The 26,177-nt window shown below is 33.6% G+C and overlaps 1 long non-coding RNA gene across 1 annotated transcript in view; it reads left to right on the forward strand.

Moving 5' to 3' along the window:
- LOC145722862 (uncharacterized) overlaps positions 1-22,619 on the forward strand; it is a 376,891-nt gene extending 354,272 nt beyond the window's left edge. The window contains exon 5 of the long non-coding RNA XR_014147437.1: positions 22,455-22,619. This is a non-coding gene — a long non-coding RNA (uncharacterized LOC145722862). The remainder of the gene's footprint in view (positions 1-22,454) is intronic.
- The last annotated feature ends 3,558 nt before the right edge of the window (positions 22,620-26,177 follow it).

Here is a 26,177-nt window from a genome sequence, read left to right on the forward strand (position 1 = left end):
ATGTGGTATATATATGCAATGGAATATTATGCAGCCATCAAAAGGAATGAAATCTTGCCCTTTGCAATGGCGTGGATGGAGCTGGAGGGTATTATGCTGAGCGAAATAAGTCGATCAGAGAAAGACATGTATCATATGACCTCACTGATATGAGGAATTCTTAATCTCAGGAAACAAACTGTGGGTTGCTGGAGTGGTGAGGTATGGGAGGGATGGGGTGGCTGGGTGATAGACATTGGGGAGGGTATGTGCTATGGTGAGCACTGTGAATTGTGCAAGACTGTTGAATCACAGACCTGTACCTCTGAAACAAATTATACATTTTATGTTAAAAAAAAAGAAGAAGAAGAAGAAGAAGAAGACGATAGCAGGAAGGAAAGAGTGAAGGGGGAGGAAATTGGAGGGGGAGATGAACCAGGAGAGACTGTGGACTCTGAGAATCAAACTGAGGGTTCTAGAAGGGAGGGGCGTGTGGGGATGGGTTAGCCTAGTGATAGGTATTAAAGAGGGCACGTACTGCATGGAGCACTGGGTGTTATATGAAAACAATGAATCATGGAACACTACATCAAAAACTAATGATGTAATGTATGGTGATTAACATAATAAAAAAAAGAAAAGAAAATAACAACAACAACAACAACAACAAAGAGTTAGTGTTAATGTATTTTGTGAAGTCACACTGACATCTGGCTAGCCAGTGTAGGGTACTGTGTATGTACAGATTGAGTCTTAGGGGGAAATGTCCAAAGTGTTTATAGAAAATCCTCTGTGAATGGACAAGAGAGGGAAAACTCTGACTACTGGGGAAGTAAGTACTCCATCATGAGATCTCAGCCCAGCAGTAGAATGAACCCAGGGCCAGTGAGCCTAGTTAGGGTGAAGAAGGAAGTACTAGAAGCATAGATAGTCATCAAGTCAGCTTTGTGAAAGCTGGGATGGCTGTCTTGTCCAGCTTTGTATCCCCACTGCTTAGCACAGTGGTTGGTATATAATAGGTAGTGAGTAAAGAGTTGTAAATTCCAAGAAAAAGAACAAATGGAATAAAAAAATACAGAAGAAAATAAAAGTATGTACAGTAAGGAAAAAATAACAACAGAGTTTTAAAGTCTGGGAAAAATCAAAACTCCCCAGGATTGGTAATATAATAACCAAATGTTAAGAAATGCTGAACATCTGTTCTCTATAACACTCATGCAAGAAATTAAATGACAGCAATCAAGATTAAACATAGAGACACTGGCCTGCAGTTTCCTGGCCAGACAATATTTGCCCACTCTCTGTGCAAGGAAAAATGAGTCTTCATTGTTGAATGCCAATTGTACAATATATTTATATTAAGGTGTAATGTTAGTTTAGATATTAAGTAAGTTTAGTGCAAGATTGAATATAACATATGATTAAGTGAATCTTGAGCAAATCATTTGTGTTTTATTTTGTTTCAGGCCCAGATTAGGAAGATATTAATTATACAGAATATCTGCAAACTTGAGTGGCTTTTTTTCCTCATTGTATATACTGGGTTGAACCATGTGAAACTGCTGGTTTTATAAGTCCAAAATGATTAATTTTTGGCAATTTCATATATTTCCACCTAATAAAATGAGGGTTTTTGGTAGCTGCTAATTTTTAAAAGTTTATATAAGTTTAAAAAAATCTAGAGAATAATGTAATACCATAATACCATTGTATACACCACGTGTACCTTTTAAAAATGTCAGTCTTCTCACATGTGACTCTAGAGAGCACGGAACATACATTTCAGAGCAGGGGTGGCACTATTTGTACACACTACTTATGTGGCAGGTTCCCCTGGAACACACACTAGGCAGACTTACATTGGCCATTTTCACAGTAACTATATTTTTAAGAGAAATAAAACATCACACAGTTGAAACATTTCTTTTTACTTGTCCTTAATCCTGTCTTCCCCTCTCTGAGTGGAAAATAAGTCTAAAGTTGATGTGTATCTTTCCTATTTATATTTTATACTGTTTTAAAAATACTTCTTTTATTTACTTATTTATTTATTTATTTATGTTTCAAATTTTTATTTAAATTCTAGTTAGGTAACATATAGTGTAATATTGGTTTCAGGAGTAGAATTTAGTGATTCATCACTTATATATAACATCCAGTGCTCATCATAACAAGTGCCCTCCTTAACACCCATCACCCATTTAACCCATCCCCTACCCACCTTCCTCCATCAGCCCTCAGTTTGTTCTCTATAGTTAAGAGTCTCTCTTATGGTTTGCTTCCCTCTCTCTCGCTCGCTCTCTCTTTTTTTCCTTTCCATATGTTCATCTGTTTTGTTTCTTAAATTCCATGCATGAGAGAAATCATATGGTGTTTGTTTTTCTCTGACCGATTTATTTGCTTAGTGTAATACACTGTAGCTCTATCCACATCATTGCAAATGGCAAGATTTCATTCTTTCTGATGGCTGAATAATATTTCTTGTATATATACCACATCTTCTTTAGCCATTCATCGGTAGATGGACATTTGGGCTCTTTCCATTATTTGGCTATTGTTGATAGTGCTGCTATAAACATCAGGGTGCATGTACCCGTTCGAATCTGTATTTTTTTATCCTTTGGGTAACTACTGGCAATTACTGGATTGTAGTGCAATTACTGGATCATAGGGTAGTTCTATTTTTAACTTTTTGAAGAACCTCCATACTGTTTTCCAGAGTGGTTGCACCAGTTTGCATTCCCACCAACACTGAGAGAGGGCTCCCCTTTCTCCACATCCTTGCTAGCACCTGTTGTTTCTTGTTTTGTTAATTTTAGCCATTCTGACAGGTGTGAAGTGGTATCTCATCATGGTTTTGATTTGTATTTTCCTGATGGTGAGTGATGTTGAGCTAAAAATACTTCTTTTAAAAGATAATAAGTAGAAGGACCAAAGTCTCTTTATTAATAGTGTTTGTAGCTCTTATTATCACACAGTCATTATGAAAACATCATATCCCACTCAATTTAAGAGAAAATTTAAGAGAAAATTGTCTAGGACAAATTTTCCCGAGTGTGGTTCCTGGTGCACAAGCATGATTTTGGAAACTAGTTCAATATGTAGAGTCCTAGACTCCACTTTACACTCTTGTATCCTAAGGACCTAATGCCAGAGATGCTCCCCAAATAATTCTCACACTCACTAGTGTAGGAGCCCATGATCTAAAAAGGAATCAATTACCACGTGAGTGTAAGCTATCTATTTTCATACCTAAAACTAAAAACCTCTGCTTAACTTGTGATAAATGTATCCATAATGGTGGTAGAAGCAGCTCAAACAGGTGAATAATATCAGTCTTTTTAATTTTTTCCCCAAGAAAATCTAACATATCATTAAACAAAATATATGTAATTATTTTATGTACCACTTAAAAAAGAAAAGAAAAACTACCAGGTAAATCATGGCAAATTGCTCTTATCACTTAAAATGTTTATATTTATTGGAAGAGCTCTTTTAGATGTCTTGACATAGAAAACATGTAATCTGTTCTCATGACCTTGAACCCTTTATCAGTTTTACCATTAATAGCACAATTTTGAGGCATGTCTAGGTTCTGTCAGAAATTCCTATGGGACAAGACTTGGGCATCAGTTGAATCACTTGCCATTTGAAAATATGCAAGTTGTGCTCAAAGTTAGTCAGAAGTTCCTCAGAAATTGATATTGATAACTTAATGGCAGTCCTATACAACATCTGAATCACATGACTTATTCACTCCAGATTCTCAGGGTTTTGCTATTTCTTTCATATAGTCAAAGGTTTTGCCCCCCCCCCCTTTTTTTTTCTGCATTTGGTTGTGATACTCGTGTATGATACTGGGTAGATTTCTTGTTAACTAGCCTAAATCCTCCACTACTCCCCATATACATACCCCTTTCAGTGTGATGTTGCACCTTCTACTATCAAGGTAAGGGGTCTATTTCCCCACCCCTTGTATTTGCCTTGGCCTTGTCACTTGGCTTGGGCTAACAGAATGTGATGGAAGTGACATGACACTGTGCCAGTTGAGAGCCTAGTGCTCAAGAGGACTTGTGCATTTCTCCTTTCTCTCTTTGGATACCTGCTACTACCATGTGAATAAGCCCCATCTAGTCTGCTAGAAAAATGAGAGACTCTGTAGATCACAGTGCTCCATTCCTCTAGTGACAAATACTTGCTTCATATGTATGCTCTGCTTGTTTCATTTCTAAGTGTTTCTGGGTAAAATTCTCATTTCATTTTAAAGCAGAATCAGAGTGTAATTTTTTAAATTTTTTTTTCAGAGTGTAATTTTTTGAAGCTATGTAAAATGGCAATTAAATGCAATACAAGAACTCTCAAGATTACACATAGCTCAAAGTGGTGACAATATGAACAGCTATGACAAGTTTGTATGTGTATGGCAATGAATATGTTGTGACTATCCCATGGCTGAGAGTGATTCCAAGATGCTTCAGATTTCAGAGATAGAAAAATAGATTTTAAAAAGTTCACACTGGGTAAATCTGCATATAATAATAATAATAATAATAATGATAAAAACCAGCACCTGGTTGGAAAGTGACAAAGACATTGGATTTTATGGAGGCTTTTCTTTCACAAGAATTAAATAGCTAAGAATTGAGTAGTAAGCTTGATTTTTTTTATTTTTTGACTAGAACATTTTAGTATAAAGAACATATTAGTATAAAGTGTTTCAAGGAACTAAACCAAAAGATAATTGACTAGAAATAGACCGGACTTGAAAGTTAGAGCTAATCAGCCTGAAAAAATACTGATCTTTGCTCATTTGTCCTCTACTTGAAAGGATATCAATGGCCATTTTACCCAAATAGTAACCCTTATAGCTATCCTTTTACCCACTATCACCTGAAAATTTGTGATATATACAGCTTTACTATCTGCTTCCCATTAACATTTTTTATTGCTATATTCCTGGAACCTAGAAAAGTATTAATGTCTTATAGTTTTCAGTCTATAGGTCTTTTACCCCCCCTTGGTTAAATTCATTCCTAGGTATTTTATTCTTTTTTTTTCTAATGACCACTAAAGTTTGATAACTACTTGGAAAAAATGTTTCTGGTAAATTGTAATGTGAAGAAAAGCAAAAGCCACCTACAGAACAGTATGTAATGATGAGTGGCCAATTAATTTGAAAAATATTTATGTGTATTCATACCTAGATGAAATACTGGTAAGATGTATTTGAAAACATTAACAGTATTTATCTACAGGTGGTACATGTATAGATCTGTTTTCTTCTCAATGATTTTCTATATTTTTCAATTTTTTAATAATGGTTATATATTATTTTAATAATAAAAAACATACTTTATAAAACTCTTGCACTTGGAAGTTCTGGGTGCTAGACATTTAGAGAAATATGTTCTACAAGTTCAGTGAAGAGGAAAACAGAAAGGATGGGTATGTTTCTCCCATAACCAGTTTTATGGGGAGTCTCATTGTCCTTAAAGTAGAACTTGAAGTTTTTTGTAGTTGATTTAGTTATGAGAGTACCACACTGTCTTAAGTATTATATATCAAAAAGTATATAATGAACAGTGAACATGGGATCTCAGACTCAACCACTTTTGAGACAATTATGGGGTGATTTTCTTCTTTGTTCTGTTATGTCCAGGGATTTTTTTTATACATTGGCTTGTACTTTACCACTGTGGAAGAGGTCATTTTGAGGATTTGTCACAATCTCTATCACTCTAAAAAAAATCAAGAGCATGTTCCACATTCTTGGGAATTTCATATAAAGAGCTACATAGTGAGAATATTTTTGGCACAGTACTTGGATAAAAAAAAATTGGAAAAAAAACATTGGATGTATCAGATCACATAGGCCTTCAGTTACAGGAAAATATGACATAGGGGAAAAGGGCAGGCCAATTACCTTGTAACTAGTTCTATAGTCTAAGGGTATTTTATTATTTTGGGTGCAGTTGTAAAATGGGATTATTTTCTTAAGTTTTCTTTCTGATATTTCATTGTTAGTGTATAGAAACACAACTGATTTTTGTATATTGATTTTTATCCTGCAACTTTCCTGAATTTATTAATTCTAACAATTTTTTAGTGGAGTCTTTAGGGTTTTCAATGTATAATATCATGTCAGCTGTAAATACAGACAGTTTTATTTCTTCATTTCTGACTTAGATGCCTTTTATTTCTTTTTCTTCCCTAATTGCTCTGGTTAGGACTTCCAATATCAATGTTGAACAAAAGTGGTGAGAGTGGGCAACCATGTCTTGTTTCTGATCTTAGAAGAAAAATTTCAGCTCTTCACCATTTAGTATGATGTTAGCTGTAGGATTGTCATATATGGTCTTTATTATGTTGAGGCATATTCCATCTATACCCATTTTGTTAAGAATTTTTATCTTAAAAATGGATGGATGTTGGATTTTGTCAGATGCTTTTTCTGACATCTGACAGAAATATGTCAGATATTTCTGTCTGACATATTTCTGTCAGATATGCTTTTCAGTATATCCATAATGTTGTGAACCAACACCTCTAGTTCCAAAATATTTTCATTGCCTTAAAAGAAAACCCAGTATACACTAAGCAGTTAGTTTCCTTTCCCTTCTCCTTCCAGTAACTGGTAACCACCAGTTTGCTTTCTTTCTCTATGGATTTATCTAATGCAGCCATTTCATATCATGTAATCATACAATACATGGCCTTCTGTGTCTGTCTTCTTTCACTTTGCATGATGTTTTTGAGGTTCATATATATTATAGCATATATCAGTACTTTGTAACTTTTAATGTCTGAATAAAAATTCCATTATATGTATAATACCTCATTTTGTTTATCCATTCATCCATTGACGGTTATTTGCATTATTTCCACCTTTTGGCTATTGTGAATATTGCTGCTGTGAGCATTTGTGTATAAGTATCTGTTTGCATACCTGTTTCCTGCTCATTGTAACTTAATGTCCTTTCCTCCTCCAGATTCATAAATATATTGTCTCATGGAATATTCCCATATACTTATGGTATGTAGAGAACTTGTTATATGTTAAGTTTTTAATTCAGCTGAAGTTAATTTTTTCTCATGATGATGCAGCAATTTAATTTTGATTTTTAAGCACATTGATATCCAATTATCTCACTGTTTTTATTGAATAACTGTCCTTTTCTACTGATATAAAATCTGTTTTTTTTTTCCTTGCATTCTGATTGAGGGTTCCATTCTGCACTATCATTTTTTTTTAAGATTTTATTTATTTATTTGACAGAGAGAGACACAGAGAGGGAACACAAGCAGGGGGAGTGGAAGAGGGAGAAGCAGGCTTCCCACTGAACAGGGAGCCCGATGCAGGGCTTGATCCCAGGACCCTGAGATCATGACCTGAGCCAAAGGCAGACGCTTAATGACTGAGCCACCCAGGCGCCCCTATCATTTATTTTTCTTATTCAAAACTATTATCCTTTAATTTGGGGGGATTATGCATTTAATTTTTCTTCACTTGTTGAGGTAATTTTAAATATTTAATGCACATGCTAAATTTTATATTTGTAATTCCCAGCTTTGCTTTGGGAATTAATAAGTTTGTGGTAACACTTCTGAGTCCTGTTGTCTGAAAATAATGCTGTTGCTAGGTATCCAATTCTATACTAAAAGCCATTTTCTCAGAGAATCTAAAGCTTAGTTCCTTGTCTTCCAATTTCTAATGTTGTCAATGACTTTGTGGCCCATATAATTGTAATTATTGTTTGTAGTCTTTTATTCCCCATTTACTATGTAAGCTTTTTAGTATTTTGTCTTCAGACATGTTCTGTTTTTAGGTGTGGGTTTTATTTTTGCTATTATTTTTCTTTTTGCTCCTAAAATGCAGGCCCTTTTAATTTTAAGAGCCATTTTGTCTTCATTGCTGGGAGATTGCTGGGAAATTGTTTTTTTTTTTTTTTTTTCCTCTTTCTTTTGGTCTTTCTTTTGGTCTCTCTTTTGGTTTGTCTTCCTTCCTTCCTCTATCTTTCTCTCTCTCTCTTTGAAACATCGCCTGTCCCAAATTCCCTCTATTTTTTCATAAATCTTCCTATGAATCTTATTAAATGGATGTTGGAACTTCTAAAGCAGACATCACAAAATGGTGACTAAGAGACTAAACACAGCTTGAAGACCTAATTTGTCTAATCTGAATAATATTTTGAAAATAATCAATTCAAATATTTTAAAATTGGTAGATTTCAACTAAAAATACAGGTTTCTGGCAGTTTTGGCAAATTGGAAGATTTGGTAAATCAAACTTGCATATCTGAATGAAAGTAATTGGCAAGAAGTAACAGCTTCCACTCTTAGATGGGATACACATGTTCCAGATTGCCCCTGTCATTTCTGCTCCCCTTTGTCCTCCTGATCTTAAGATCAGTTGTTGGTTGCTGTGCATCATCATGCTTGTGCCATTTTTTTAAAAAAACTGGAGAGAGTCTCTATTTGCTTATCTTTCTAAGTAGGTACAAGAAAGAATGTACAGTTTGTTTCAAGAAGAATGAAAGATTATTTCTTAGTGGAAATAAGTTTTCCTACATGTTTATAGTGTTGGCAAAATGTTTGTTGAATGAATACAATAGAAAGTGCCATTATATATATTTTTAATAACTAAGAATCATCACAGACATGGAAGAATTCATGATGAAAAAATTAATGAACTGAAATATGGACTAGAATTTCCACCAGCTTAATTTTTTAATACAAATGCATATAAAAGTAAGTGATTTGGGTATGATATGTTACTACTATGAATTAGATTAAAAATTTGTCCAGATGGCATTTTTATTACAGATGGTAATTTTATAAAAGAGTATCTAATGGAGGCAATAGAAATTATATGTCCTGAAAGAAACAAGCATTGAAAATATAAGTGAAATTGGAGATATGGCTAAGAATTTACAATCTACATTGGAAGAAAAAAAGTTAAGTCATTTATGGCATTGTTTCTTGTACTTGATGATAGTACAACTGTAAATAATGCCAACTATTTAGGTGTATATATTAATCTCAGTAAAAAAATGTTATGTCACTGACTAACATTTGGAAATGGTGCCTTGACAGTCACAGAATTACTTAATTTTTAGGATTGAGATAAGTTTAATGTAAATTGGTCAAAATTAGTAAGAATATTTATAGATGATGCTTAAGTGATGATCTGTGTTGGATTTTTAAATGAACTTAAATACAGAACAATAACATTTTGCAGGCATGTGGAACTCAGGTCTTTAGATTCCATTATTAACCCGAAATAGTTTTGTCAAAAAAAGTTGAGATCATAACATATAATACACTTAAACTCATTTTCTTAAAACTTTAAAAGTCTTTTCAGAGTAAAAATCAATATATCACATGGCCTATCAGCTTCACAGTTGGTACTGTTCTCATACACTAACCTCTTGGACCTCATCTCCTAATGGTTTCTCCCTTGTTTAATCCACTTCAGGCATTTTAGGGGCCAGGTGTACCAGTGCCCCAAAACCTTTGCACCAGCTCTTCCCTCTGCCTGTAAAATTCTCCCAGGAATTCTCCCAACAGGCTGGTTCCTTTGCCTCATTTGGCTATTTCCCAAAGTGCCCCTTTCTCTGTGATGTCTTCCCCTGGTCAGTGTATTTACCATAGCACTTCCCACCCTCTGCCACCTGCCAACACACACCTCATACCACTTTTCTGCTTTCTTTTTCTCCATAGCCATATATTCTCATTACCTATATATTTTCTGTCCCCCACCCTTCCCAACACAGTTATACCCACATATACACTTAGAAAGTAAACTCCAAAAACAAATAAATAGAAAGTAAACTCCACAAGGACAGTGTATATTGTTTTTAAATTTTGTTTTTATTTTTGTTTTTTTATTCTCAGAGGTTAGAAAATTGTCTAGAACATAAGAGGTGCTCAATAACTGTTTGATGGATGATTAAATGAACCAAGTAACTTGGATTTTTTTTTTTCCTTAAACTTTAGCAACTCAAGATTTTGCTTAATTGACTGGATGCATGATATAGTCTGGAAGTTATTTGGCAAGTATATGGAGGCATAGGGATATTTTAACTATTGAAAGAATCAACATACTTCCATCACCCAGAGCAGAATCCTCACCTTAGCTCACCGGCAAATGTTGAATTATGTAACCAGTCTTTTTGGTAGACATTTATAGTCATGATTAAATATTCTTCCAAATGTGATTTCTCTGCAAAGTGTATGCACATGTATTTACCTATATGTATAAATTGATTTGTTCATCCCCCAGCAAACATATCTATTTGGGAAGCTCATTTGGTGCCCTTTTCTATACTGACATATGTTTTCTTAAATGAACATGATTTCCTGAATTCCTCTTCCATAATTGGACTATTTGTGAATACTCAATTCTGAATTGAACTATCATTGTTGAGTTTGCCTTTCTCAGTTATGACTAGTGGTGTCAATTAAGACTTAAGAAAAGAAGTCATTGCACTGCAGTGCAATATGGTAGTGTAAACCAAATATGACATCAGAATATCAGAATTATACAAATATTTGAGAACTAGTTACTGTAAAATATTATAAAAATTCTATTCATGTTTTTAACAATGAGTGACATGAAATATTGCTCCTAGGTAAAGATTCAAGCCTCAATTCTCTATTACATATGTATTCCCCCTTCCCCCAACACACACACGAAACTCATTATTGACACTTTGGGGCAGAGAAAAAAATTCCAGCTTTCCTGTTTATATAGAAGGAGTAAGATAGCACAAAAAATATATAATATTTAAATACTTTATTTTTAATCTCTATGTTTGAAATTACAAATTTAAATAATACCTAATCTTTATTTTGAAACATGCTTATATGTAAGATAACCCAGTTTGTCTTAGTTATTTTATTGTTGCCTGAGGGCCATAGGTATTGAAGCTTTGGTTTTTCTAAGGTGAAGTATGGGAAATACATATAGAACCGGGTCTCCTTAAATTATGTAAAGTGGAGGGCGTTGTCCTGAGGGCATAATGCCTCTTTTAGTCTGTGTAGTTCTTTTCAGAAAGATTCTGTGATTTCATGGGAGAAAACTTCTCCATGTTTTCTTTTTTTTTCTTTTCCCCTGCATGTTTACAAGACTGACATTCTGTGCATAAGTGTGAAGGCAGAATTGTGGGTCAAGTTTATTATGTGTAGACTTTAAATTACTTACCTTTTTCTCCTCTTCATTTCACCTGAGTTTTTGAAAGGAAAATCAGATCTTCCCTTACTATAAAATGCCTTATTGATATTCCAAAATATAAGAGCTTATAGTTTTTATCCATTTACATTTATTATAATGTAATTATAATTGTAATTATACATGTAATTATAATGCACTTAATCTCACTTTTGCCTTTTTTATTTATGATTTCTATTTTTTTGGCAAATATTTTCTTGCTTTTTGTTTTGTAGTTTCATGAGACTGTTCTTTGCCTTCTTTTTTTTTTTTTTTTTACCTTCCTGATGGCTTAAAGTTTTGTGATCCTGTTTTAAATCTAGTCATTTGATGTCCTTCCAGTTCTACTCTTAATTTCTTTAATCAATTAATTTTGGGATATTTTATAAGATGAGGTTAAACTTGATGTATTTATTTAAATTAACTATGTTTAAGTAACATTGAATACATACTATGTTACTTAATAAACTTTGATTTCTTTATAAACTCTGTATTAAACTTCAGGATATACCATTATATTTGTTTCCCATTATCATTGTTTTTATCATTGGTCTGGATGTTTATTCCTGTGCAAAATGTCATTACATTTTTAAAATATATTTAATATCTGCTCTTTAAATAATTTCATAGCCATTCTCATGTATTTATTCTTTCTTATGGAATTCCAAATCACTTGATCAATTTCAGAACATTCCATTTGAGATTTTGTTTGTAAATTTATATAGTAACTTAGGGAAAATAGTGTTATAATATTTATATTTCATTTTAGAAATACTGCCTTTTTCTTTACTTATATCTTTTTCATCTCACAGTTGAAAGTTCATAGCTTTCTTTAAACAACTCTTGCACATTTGTGATTAAGCCAGTGTCATTTTTATTCCATTTATATAAATTATATATATGCACACACACAAATATTTTCTTGAAATTTAAAAAATTTAACCAAGATATATCTATGTTTCATTTTTCATCTATTTTGTATATTATGAATTATTTTGAACTATATGTTTAGTCATTTTTGGTTTTTTAACTGTGGTAAGTTTTTTTTTTAATAATTTTGCTTATTGGTTTAGGTGAATTTATTGGGATTATATTTTCAACTTGAATCTCTATATTTGAAGGGGAAAATTTCTCTTTTTTCCATATCCACTATATTTTCTCATTATTGGTATATCTGTGTTCTTTAATTTTTCTTCCTCTGAAATCTAGAACTTTTGAAGTTGGTCTTTGTATCACATATTAAAAAGTTAATTTTCTGAGTAACTTCTGCCCTTTAAGTTCATTTTTACAGTAGATTTAAATTAATCTCTTACATTTTTGTGTTCTTAAAATTATTTTCTTAACTTGCTGTTTCATCACAGCCTTCATTTTAGCTAATTTTCTTCATCTGAGCTACTTTTCTTTATGATATTTTAATATTAGTTCGTATAGACATTTATATCTGAGTTTTTGAAGGCACGAAGCAGATATTTTTAAAATCCTCATGTATTTCTTGTGTTAGATTATTTCCAAGAGATTGATTCTCTTTTGAAATAATAATTCTATTCTTTCTTTTGCCCTGGATTCTTAATAGTTTCTACCCTAGTTTAATCATTCATATATGAAAGAGGATACATTTTTTTAATGTCAAGCACTTGCTAAAAATAGGGTGCTTTGATTGTTTTTAGAGTCCTCTTCTTGTACTTGGGTGCTAATAGACTCTCAGATCTAAAACTGTGTTGATGTGGGCGCCTGGGTGGCTCAGATGGTTAAGCGTCTGCCTTCGGCTCAGGTCATGATCTCAGGGTCCTGGGATCGAGTCCCGCATCGGGCTTCCTGCTCCTTGGGAGCCTGCTTCTCCCTCTGCCTCTCTCTCTCTGTCTCTGTCTCTCATGAATAAATAAATAAAATCTTTAAAAAAATAAAAAAAAATAAAACTGTGTTGATGTGAATAGTGTATAATCCAATTTCTGGTAACTATAGGCTTTGATCTTACATTGTTGCATGCTGAAGTTGAGATTTTTTTTTTCCTGCCTCGCTTACTTCTTATTCCTTTTTTTTTTAAAAAAATGTTTCAGATAATTGGTTCTAAAAAAAGATAAGCAGAACATTTTTAGATTCTCTCTGAATTTGGGCCTAGGTTAACTCAAGTGAGTTACTTTGTTAGGGTGCAAAATTCAAAGGGGTGCCCCCAAAACTCAGTATTCAAGACAAGTAATATTTGTATAAAAATGTAATGTATTTTATTTAAATGCTGCAATATTTAAAATTTTTTTTCAAATTAAATTGGGAAGGAAAGGCCCATAGGTACCTGGCCTCTGTTTTTATAAATTAATTTTATTGGAACAAGGGTTGGTATTAGGCTAAGGTGAGTGAGAAGGGTCATGCAAATGCAGGGTCACATCTGGCTTTATTTACAATTTTGATTTTTTTTTCAACATTTGTTTTGCATTTAAAGATATTGCAGTAAAATATTATGTATTTTGAAAACTGAGCTTTTTGGTGCCCTCTTAAATTTCGTGCCTGAGGAGAGTGCATTGCATACCTTTCTCTAATCCTAGCCCTGAACTGGAGAATTTTATTCATAATACATATGTCTGGGTTCTACCTAGAACCCACTCATTTAAGTAAAGGTTTCCAGTGGAGGGGCGCCTAGGTGGCTCAGTTGGTTAAGCGGCTGCCTTAGGCTTGGGTCATGATCCTGGGGTCCTGGGATCAAGACCCACGTCTGGCTACCTGCTCAGTGGAGAGCCTGCTTCTCCTTCTCCCCCTGTTGGCCACTCTGCCTACTTGTGCTCTCTCTCTGTCAAATAAATAAATAAATAAATCTTTTTTTTTTTTTTAAAAAAAAGGTTTTCAGTGGATCCTATCACTTCCTTCCATTCCTCTCTCCAGTCCCTCCTCCACTTCCATCCCCCCACCCCATCTGTAAGAATTACTGAATAATATAATTTTTATCCTTGAAAATAAAAAAAAGTGTGTAGTTCTTTCCCAGAAACTCCATCTAGGATTTTATCAACTTCTCACAAGCTACAGATCCATTCTGTGAGCATTACCATATACTATCTTAATTTCTCTCTATTTCTGCCTGATGTACCAGATAGTATCTAAATGGATGTAAAAGAGAAACTGATAGATTGGGTATGTGTGGAATAGATTGTATCTGCTTTGGCTGTTGTAACAAAATGACAGAGACTAAGTAGTTAAAATAACAGACATTTATTTAAGGTTAGGAAGTCCAAGATGGAGATGCCTGATTTGGTTTAGTGAGACATTTCCTGGATTGCAGATGTCTGCCTTCTTGCTGTGTATTCACATGGTGGAGAGTGAGAGCTCTGGTGGCTCTTTTTTTTCTTGTTAAGAGCACTAATACCATCATGAGGGTTCTACCCATATGATCTCATCTTAAACCTAATTATCTCTCAAAGCCCCATCTCCAAAAACCATCACATTGGGGATTAGAGCTTCAACATATAAATTTTTGGAAGACACGATTCAGTCTATAGCAGTATGTGACTCTGATAGCTTCAGAATGTGATTTTTCTGAATTGCAGAGTGTAGGGTGGTGATAATTATGGAAGAAATTGTTTTCTTTTTGATGTAGACCCTAGACTTTTAAGGTACATGTAGATGGTCCTAGTTTTTCATTATTTCCCTACTTTGTGTTAGTGGAAGCTCTATTTCTTAATCTACCTTTGTCAATGCTAACTTTAGTTAAGTTGACTTCTTTGGCAAAATGTTGGCTGATATTCTTACTCAAAGATGATATTATAAAGTGTTTGACTCTTTTTATTTTTTTTAAAGATTTTATTTATTTATTTGAGAGAGAGGATGAGAGGAGAGAGAGAGCACATGAGAGGGGGGAGGGTCAGAGGGAGAAGCAGACTCCCTGCTAAGCAGGGAGCCCGATGCGGGACTCGATCCCGGGACTCCAGGATCATGACCTGAGCCAAAGGCAGTCGCTTAACCAACTGAGCCACCCAGGCGCCCTAAAGTGTTTGACTCTTTTTAAACTGCAGAGAAAATATATCAGAGATGTTAAATGTTGTCATTTTGACCTGGAAAGATAATTTTTATTTAATTGCATTACTTCCGAGAACTACTCATTTGCATACTCCCTTTCCCTTTTAATGGCACATGCAGAATAATTGCTTCTTATATTTTGACTATATATCCCAAATTTCAGTCTTAATTACATAATGGATTTTTTGTCAATTTCTTGACAGTGAAAGATTAGAGAATCTTAGAAGTATTACCCAATTCTAGCAGGCCCTTACCATAGTCTTCTTTCTATATATTGTTGATGTTACTACTAACAGTCTGCATCATATCATATTGTTTATCACTTGTAAAAGTGGGATGAAGTTATAATGAAAACTTAATATCTGAACCCCAGTCTCAACTTCACCTGTTTCCAGATGTATGATCTAGCACAACCCACTGAACAACTTTGGCCCTCAGCTGCACACCTATATAGTGAGGGTGTATCACTGCTCTGTATACCAAATAAGTTCTGATAACTCCATGGTGAAATAACAGGACTTACAATTGAAAATAGTTTTTTAAAATATAAATATATAATTCAGATTACATTTTTTGATATGAAACCTTTCCCAATAAAAGGTTCTCAAAGATGCATTAGGAGACAAAATTTCAAAATAGCATAATCAAACTTAAGGTAATATAATTACTAAAGGAGGGAGGAATAATAATTTTGGAATAGATTTTTGGACTGAGAAAATTATTACCAGGGTTTATTTTAATTCTCCTTACTAATACAAAAAAATTAGAATAAAGATTCATACCTCCTATAAAATCAGTCTCCTAGATTAAAAATACAGGGCCTCTACCAAACTGTAAAAAATGCATCATCATTATCTACTCTTTGGCTATTGGTCTGTGTGGTATATTATTATTCTTACATATTCACCAAACTTTTGTCTTAGTCATGTCTTTAAATATTCCAAAATTTTTTCAATTAGGTTGCATCAGGTGTTATAAACATGCCCTTTCTGATCCTCAAAATTGCTTCCGGAAGCCATTGCCTAGAAGGTTTAAAGTTTAAAGCCTTTTCAGTTAAAATGTTCTCAAAGTTTTTCTATTCATAATGCATTTTTTTAGAAAAAAGAAACTTTGACTAAATCAGAATCGATTCATGTTTATTTTTATGACCATTCGTATGCTGGTAAAGAATAATTCATATTTTATAACACTTTAGAATTTTTTGAACAGTCAATAATAAAAAGCAACAATTTATGATTTCCAGTTGTATTGTCATAGGCAGCTACTGTGGTTCTTTCACTGATTTTTTCCCCCTATTTTGTTATGTTTGCTCTACTTTTTGTGCCACTTAGGTAGGTAAATTAATATAATTTAGAGCTATTTCACCTATATTGTAGAATTACTCCACAATCAAATTTCTTTCTCAATAAAGTACTTTAATTATAAGTTTTAAGCAACAGTTGACCAATGGATAAGGTTGCCAATATTATGCTCAATACCTAAATATTATGGGGGTTTTTCCTCTTAAAAGTCAAGCCATCTTTTGTTTGCTGTAAAACTTACTGTGTTTCAACTTTTTTCATGGAGGGAAGAGGCCTTTTTTACTTACTTGGATCCACAAACTATAGTTCGTCTTCATTTTTTTTTCTACTTGTGTTTAATAAATCACACTACAGAAATCTGCATCATTTCCAATTCTGTTTTCTTTATAGGGGAGTGATTGTTTAGACTGAGTTCAGAGTTCTAAGATTTTAGAATTTCTTTTCTGTGATTTCACCATTGAGCATCCATATCTACTTCATTGGCATTGGAGGTAGTCTTAATAAAGAGTACTCCCGAAGAAAATAAAAGAATACCTGGAAAAACAATCATGTAACTGTGAAAAGCCTTCTGCTCAGTATTAAATTAGCTTCCTTAAAAGTATACAGGAGGATATACCTTCTAAATATTAGATTATGAATCCTAAGGAGAAAAATAGCTTGGAAAAAAAGGTGAAGTAATGATAGAAAAGTAATTTCAATAAAATGATAAAAGAACTAAAAGCAAACAAACAAAAAACACAGTAGTAGAGTCAGGCAATATAAAACCTAAGGCTGTCAAAAAATTGAAACATGAATATAAAAGATGCACACATGAAATGATCCTGAAAAATAATGTGGAAATAAGATTAGATATCTGAGGATAGAGAGGAGAGATGCTCTATTGATAGTAACTTTTTTTCTAGAGACCAACACAAATGAAACAGATGAGATAATCCAACATGAAGGGGATGAAAATGTTCTGGATAAAGAATAAAGTACTATAGGGGCTCCTAGGTGGCTCAATCTGTTAAGCGTCTGCCTTCAGCTCAGGTCATGATTCCAGGGTCCTGGGATCGAGTTCTGCATCCGGCTTCCTGCTCAGCAGGGAGTCTGCTTCTCCCTCTCCTCCCCGCTCATGCTCTCTCTCGCAAATAAATAAAATCTTAAAAAAAAAAAAAGGATAAAGTACTATATATGCAAATTGAAAAGTTTAAAACTATACACTAATAGAAATTAATATCAGGTCCCAATATCATATTGTATATATACATATTATATATATATGGACAAAATTTTATATTACAAAGGATCAAGCAAACATTAAATGATATCAGTGAAGGTCGGGCAAAAATCTGCCTTTAGACTTTTCTATTACTAGCAGATGTTTTGCAAAATGAGATTAATGAGAGAAGTCAAAGTTGACCAACTCAGAAAATTTCTTATAAATCTATAGTAATTAAAATATTATGGTAGAAAATCAACCCCTAAGTCTATGAATCCATTCAAGTAAATATAAGCATTTAGTATATAATAAAAATCACTAGGGAAAGGTGTTAGAATAACTGATTTACCAAAATGAATTCTAGAAGAAAATATAATTTACCACCTAATGAATTTGGGTTGTGGAAAGGTTTGAAGATACAAGTAGATCCACAATAAACCATAAAAGAAAAAATTTTATAATCTAATATAGAAAATACATTGTAACTTACAATAAGAGAAATGAAAATATAAAAAAACTAAATGAAAAAATGTACTACATATGACAAGCAAGGAGGGCATAATAAAAGGTACATATAAGTCCGTGTGTAAAAGACAAATACTCTCTAATAGAGAGAAAGAGCTACAGTCAATATATACATACACTTAAGTCAAAATATATGAAAATATTCAATCGCATTACTAAATAAATAGAATTTTAAAAAGCATTTACCCCTTTCTGCCTGTTAAAAACAAAATTCAACTGAATAAATTTTAAAGAGCTTATCGGCTTTATTCAAAGATTCATGAATCAGGTAGCATCCAATCTAGCAGATAGCGTGGAACTCTGAGGAGCGGTATAAAATGAAAGACTTTTATAGGCAGAAGAGAGCAGGAACAAGGAAGTTACACTAGTCAAAAAAGTGTATTGGTTACTGCAAGATTACTTTCCTTGAGGAGATGGCAGGGGTCTGTCCGGCCGTTTACCTAACTAAAGCTGATCACGTGATTCCCAGTTTAAAATTCCATTTCTGGGGGAACCAAAACTGTAAAGTAAGTCTTGGTTTGGTGATGTGAGGCTTAGCATAAGCAACTCCATTTTGGGACCTGTTGTCTTGTTTTTAGCATGTCTACATGACAGTTCTTAGTGTTTCTGAGGCTTTGTGGCAATGAGGACTCTTACAGCCTCTTTGGATCTTTGAATGAATGCAAAATTTCTTAATAATTGGTAATATGTGTTATTAGACCTACAAATATACTTTGGTCCAGTGGAGCTACTTCTAGGAATGTATTCTAAGCAAACATTTTAACAAGAGTACAAAGTTATGTGTATAAGAATATTTACTCAGCATTGTTAGAAACAGTGAAACAGAACAGCCCACAATTTATCCTGGTGATTATATCATGTGATAATCTTTAAGTGGAATAGTACCCAACAATTAAAAATGTTAATTTGAATGTATGTATTTTTTGACATGGGAAAATGGTCACAATGCAACTTTCAATTTAATAAGAAAATATGTAAATCTCTATACAGTTTAACTTAATTTTTCCAAACTTTCTAACATACTTGCCTGAATGCATAGAAAAAAAACTTATAAAGCAAAATATAAACAATAGTGTACTCAGTAAACTTTTAATTTTTACTCTTACAGTTTTTCATGTTGCTTCCTATTTTTCTGTGATGAACATATATTGTCTGAACAAAATTGTACAAAAAATTGTTTCAAAAAATTGAAAGCATTTTCCAAATGGTGAATTACAAGACAAATGTGAAGGGGATCATAATATTCACATGAGACGGGTTTCTCCCAAATTTCCGATGTAAATCTAGAATTGAGCAGCAATAAGCTGTGACATTTTCAAAAGCTCAGAAATATGAGCTGGTCCCCAATAAAGGACACCATCTGGCTATGGCTTTGTTAGAGGTTTTCTTTTCGATTACATTTTCTGTCATTTTTGCATAAAAATGCTTCTCTCAGTGCATTTCAAGCACATGTTTGGAAGGTTCTATGCTGGGCTGCATTCAGCCCATTTAGCTGTATTGTGCCAGCATTTAGCACGAAGCTTTAAGCGGTTAGGCAGGTGTTTTTTACTTAAATACTAACAGGGAAGAGGTAATATGGAATAGGAGGTCAGGGACAGGGCAGGCAACTGATTATCATGGCCTAAGGCCTGAAACACATCCCTGGAAACAGACAAAATGCTGTGGACATTAGGAAATGTCTTTTTTACTCCTTTTTTTCCCTAGCTGATTGCTTGTGTGAATGTGCAATCAGGTATTTCAATCCTTTTCTGAAAATCTAGTTTGGCTTTTGTAAGATGGACTTAAGTTATAGTATTTTTGCCATGTGGGTCTGAATTCATTGCTAAGCTAACAATACATAAATGTATTTCTTTTCCTTTCAGCATTTGACATTTTGCACTACTCATTAAGAGAACTGATATAATGCAGAAGTCGTTCATAAAAGACAGGAGAAAATAATTTCTATCAAAATTCTATCAAGACAGTCACCCATTTTGAATCAGGAAAGCACTTATTTTACAGCATATGAGTACATGATGAATATATGCAGGACTTTCCACACCAAAATGCCTTCTGTGGAAGCTGTTATTTTGAAATTCAGCTGCTATAAAACTTTCCTCCACATTCGGATTGAACAAATATGACATGCTTTCATGGAATTCACTCTAGGAATGTTAATGGTCTTTTGATATGACCATTATGTGGTTTCTAAGGCTTTTCTGTAATAATGTGATAAGGAATTGTCTCTCTACTTCCCTATCTCACATAATCTAGCATAAATGCACAAGCCATTGATCAAAAGTTGCGGAAATAACTTCCTATATTAGGGTCCAGATGAAGCTTTTACATAGGTTTCCATGATTACAACAGCGAAGGCCTAGTATTTGCTGACAGGCACTATGGTAATTAATTAGAATCAACTGGGTCAGAGGGTACTTAACAATATCAGTCATCTGTCAGCATCATCCTTTCTGGGGGGATGTGAAAATAATTGATTTATAAAAGAGAAGTAAGGGGTGGGTTAAGGAGAATCTGGCCTAAATTTAAAGAATTACACTTTGAAAAGGAATTTTTAGGCAACACATTTTGCTTAGATTCATCATTATCAAAGAGTTTCTATTGACTTTCTTCAGATGGAACCAGGCATTTGTGTAGTATGGTGTTATATTTTACATTTGAAGTTGTGGCCTTTGTCAACCCATTACTGGCATCAAATGGCAGGAAAATGTCTATTTCACATTGTCTGAGGGGAAATTTATTAGAGATAGCATTTTCAGGGTGTATTTGAAAGAGGAAAGCAAATAATCTTACCTTTAGTTGTGTTTTATTGAGCAAAGAAGGGGTGAAATCATAGGCATTGCAGTTTACTGATCTTACAAGAAAAGAGGGGAAAAAAACATTGCAGAAGAGGCAAAGACAGTATATTTTGCCATCAGTTTTTTCTTTCTACTTACTGCCAGCAACTATTTAGTAACAAAGATAATGGAAATAGAATTGGAATCTTGAAAGAGGCTTAACTGTAGAAGTCACAGTATCTGTCCAATAGGGAGTCACAGAACTTTGCAGGCCTGCTAGAATATTATAAGGCTGCATCTAGGTATGGTGGAAGGTAATAGGCAGGAAGGTTGACACTGGCTACAGTCTGTCCGTACCTATACAGATGGCATGATTGATTCCAAGGCAAATTTCCAGGGAGTACTATGGTAAGATTTGCAAGAAAAGTCATTTTTTAATATCTTTTTAGTCTTCATCTCAAACAGCTCTTTCTTATGTAGTTGCCTGCACTTTTTATGAGCTGACAAAAGATATTGAGAGTTAACATTTTGGAACAGAGAAATGCAGTGTCAATTGGGACTCCTTTTCTGATTTGTTTGTTTTTTGGAGGGGGGATGTGTAAGGTTGCTGAGTGACTCAAAGTAAGAATGTGAAGTATCAAAATACTATTCAACTTCTGGATTTCATCTTGGCATGTATATTGTTTAATGACAAATTTCTACTGAGTATAAAAAAACTTGGCTTAAAACAAGACCAATTTATTATCTCACAGTTCTGTAGGTAAGAGAGACGTCTTGGCATGGTATGGTTGGATCTTCTGCTCAGGTTTTAATAAGGCTGACATTGAAGTGTTGGCCAAACTATGTTCCTGCAGCTCAGGGTCCTCTTTCAAAATCACATGCCTTTTGGCAGAATTTAATTCCTTGCAATTGTAGGACTGAGGTTCCCATTCTTCTTCCTGGCTGTTAGCCAGGAGCTGCTCTCAGCTTCTAGAGGCTGCTCGGTTCCCCAGTGTGTGGTCTTCTCTACAAAATGGCACTTTGTGTCTCCAAGACCAGCAGGAGAATCCCACTCATGCTTTGAATCTCTTCATTTTTAGAGATCCCACCTGATTAAGTCAGGTCCATCCAGATAATGGCCTTTTGATTAAATAAAAATCAAAATATTTGCTGCTTAATTATGTCTACAAAATCTCTTTGGTCATAACATGACACGGTCATGCCTACATTCATCGAGAATGGATTATATAGGGTGTATACACCGGGGGAATGTGAATCTCGAGAGCCAAATTAGAATTCTGCCTAACATAGCATGATTTTGAAAACTCTGATATATGGAATTAAAAGGAGTATTCCAAGTTCAAAAATCTGGTATGGGAAGACTGGAGATTGAACGAGGAGTATGTATATCCAGATATTAAAGGAAATAAACACAGAAAAGAAAGACTTGGGGCTGCAAGTGATTTTTTTTTTTTTTTTGACAGGTTGACAATGAGAACTGTACAACTTGTAGACACAGAGGTTTCAGGATGGGATACAGTAAGCAAAAACAAACTGACAGAACAATATTGTAAAGAAGTCTATGTGTTCATTTGTAAGTAGGAAGTATCTACCTCAACAACTTTATCTCTCATTTTCTCTTTCCATTTGTTTAATTTATTCATTCTACACCCCAAAAAACTGTTGTATTTAAATTTTTTGTCTTGTATTTTTTATTTCAAAATATAAAAATTATTTTGAAGAATAACTACAATGACTAGCTTTTTCTTTTTAAGCACATCATGAGAAATTTACTACATGCCATCTTTTATTCACATAAGATAAGCATTTTCACTACTCTGTTGAAAAGATTAGATATGCATACCCTAAAATTATATTGTCCTATTTACAATTTAAATTCATACAGAGAAGATGGGAATGGAGGCGGGGGCAGGGGCTAGGAAGGAAGAAGGAATTGCCAAATTTAATACATTTCTAATTTTTTCTTGGTGTATGCTGAACAAGTTGGCATTCTCCTCATAATTATACTCTCTATATTCAACAGTAAATCACCTTGCGGTCCATTATTCTCTAGTTTAAATAATTCCAATCCAATTAAGTTTCCCTTATAAAACCTATTGTGTAACTATTTAATAGCTTTGCTTTTGTCTCTTTACATTTATGTTTTTCTATATGACTTTAAAACTTTAGAGTGTAGGCATTATGGTAGACACTATTAGGCACAGGAAGGTTTTATAATACATTGATAACTATGGATTATAGGTTATATATATACTTTTATTGTTAATCTAAAAATGACAAGGTAGGCCTTGATAAGAACACGACCACTTAATCTCACCTTTTCATTTTTGAATTTCCACTGAGAATACCTAGAGGCCTATAATTGAATGCAAGTCTACTAGGAAGGTCATTTTACATCCAGTGGAAGAAATAGCTGAGTAATTGCCTTAGTATTTTTCACTGCCTTGGTCAGACACCTTCAATGTTTAAGTAGTCTTCTGAGATCTCTTTAAGATATTGTATTATTTTTTATTTCACTAGACTACTGCTGGATTATTTAATAAACATCATTGCTTCTGTGCACTAAATGATTTATGGAATGTTAGTGCAGATTCCAAAATTGGGAGATGTATTTCAAGAGGGTAGCTTGTATACTGAGAGAATCTGGTACCACTGAATCAAACCATTCATAAATTCATGTCATTTTTTTTTATCCTATACTGCATGGCTTTGACATTGCAAAAACTTAGATTGTTTTGTTTTGACATGGTGAGTTTTAAGTATGTTTGCATGATGGATATCAGACTCTATTAAGATACAATACTCTAGAACAAGAAGAGAATAAAAAGCTGCTTTAAAAAAAAATTCAAGACTCTATCTACATTCAGATAAAAAGTGGCAGGGACCAAAATTTGTGTTTGAGACCAAGAACAAGGCACTGCAAAATATAATTATGTATAAATTATACCACAAACAAGAGAATAACCACTGGCTCATCATGGTCTGAGGAGTGCAGATCTGAAAATAGCTCTGTTTTTTGGAAAGATATGCAATATCCCAATCTAAGTCAGAAAGGAAAGCCAAAAAACTAGGTCTAATTGCACTTTGTATAAGCAGAAATTGACAGACAAGCTTCACCTGGATTCTGAAATATGATGAATAAAATACCTTTATGAAAGGCTTAGTCAGGGACTATTGGAGAAGCCCTGCTACAGAGTTTGAGTTTTAAAGGACGAATACATAATAGAGAGTTGAATGAAAGGATTTTAATCTGTCCAGATCTGAATTTAAGAGGCTTTTTCATGAAAGAGCCAAATTACATCAAAAATGCCTCAGTAAACTATCTTTGTTGGCAAGGTAAAAACCTTTATATTATATCCTTTTGAAATGGTTTTGAAGGTGATGGTCAGGTTTAAGGATAAAAAGTATTTGAGTCCAAAGTAAAGTGTAATGGTTAAGGGGAAATGCTTCCAGGGGTAGACTGCAAGAGTTTTACTTCTCCCAAATGGGAGGAAAATATATGATTGTTCTTCAGATTGGTACATGAGTTGTTTCTTCCTATGTCATAATGCGAACATGAGAAATATAAAGCATCTCTTTCAGTTCCTGCCCTATATATTTTATAACTTTTATATCTATAAACATTAAACTCTTTCATGGAGTCATAGATGTATTTTATTTAGTCTCAGTATTTTTTGGTTACTCACAAATAGTGGAAACTCAGCAACAGGCCACTTATTAAAGATAAATATCAAGTACTTAGTTTAATTTGACATATTTACTTAGTCTCTGAATCTAACTCTTACTGATTGTGTTGACAAAAGAGCTCACAGAACAATATAACTTACTCAGTCATGACCAAGATGCTGAAGAGACTAGAAAATAAAATCTGAAAGTCAAGTATATTTGGACAATATAGTGACAGCTCAAGGGGCTGAACTTGTGGAATATAACATGCGCAACATTTCTCTAGAAATACTAATTTTGAAATGCATTGTGTTTTCATGTTTAATCTTTCAATTTGTACATTGTGATTTTTCCATTGGTATAAGGAGAACATAATATGAAATTTTAAATTTCTTAATATGATAAACAGTACTGTTATGTTCTACTGTTATGTAAGTGATTCTGTAAACATAAATTCATTAAAATATACTTCTTGTATGTACAGAATGCTGAAAACTCTAAAAATAGTACGTATAAAGGAATTGCTTACTTGCTAATTAAATGAGATGGGGAAAGCCATAAACTTGTAATAAATAAGGGGATGGAAAATATTAGATAACAATTTAGGGGATGCAGGGAAGAGTTAGGTCTGAATGTGTTTGGAATCCTGAATTACATGAATTTTCCTGAATTACCAGAATTTTCATAAGTGAGCTTCATTTTACAAATATCTGAACTGCCTTTAGTTCATCAAGGCAATAGTGCCTAAATATGAACTTTGAAAGAAGAAGAGTTTTGGAAAGCTATGTTAGAAACGTTTTTTAATTTATTGTTCTTGACATTCTATTATAAAAAGTGATACTATGTAGTTTATATACATTATTGTTGTAGATTATTATTGAAAGGATCAAGGTTCACAGTTCTATAAGTAAATGAATACTACATTTAAAAACAAGTACAAGGCCCTTTGGAGGAATGGCTGATTCTAGTACTGCAACAAGAAATATACAATGAAACTGGAGGATTTTATAGTGTCAAAAGGTAAGAAAATGGTAAAAATGAAAACTTGACAATTATGTGTTTCTGTTAAAGGGATATTCAAACCAGATGAAATCACTATCAATGGCCAAAGCCGAAACAACTTGAACAACAAATAAAATAGAGTAGGATTATAATTCAAAATATAAAGTAAATATCCATGTGCCTATAGTGCGATATAAACAAATGATTGAACAAATAAGTAAATAAATGAGGGATGAGCTACTACATCTCCCCTATAGAAGAATTCAAAATAATTTATATAGATAGTTTTCTCTGAAGGAGGTGTGTTATTTATTTGGCAGACAGACAGAGAGAGAGCACAAGCAGGGAGAGCAGGTGAGGGAGAAGCAGGCTCCCCGCTGAGCAGGGAGCTTGATGCAGGGCTCCATCCCAGGACCCTGGGATCATGACCTGAGCCGAAGGCAGATGCCTAACCATCCGAGCCACCCAAGCACCCCGAAAAATGGTACTTTACTACCATGGTCTTTTTTTTTTTTTTT

Source organism: Leptonychotes weddellii, chromosome 8 (assembly GCF_054177405.1).
Source record: "Leptonychotes weddellii isolate Sample4059 chromosome 8, ASM5417740v2, whole genome shotgun sequence".
Taxonomy (NCBI): Eukaryota; Metazoa; Chordata; class Mammalia; order Carnivora; family Phocidae; genus Leptonychotes; species Leptonychotes weddellii.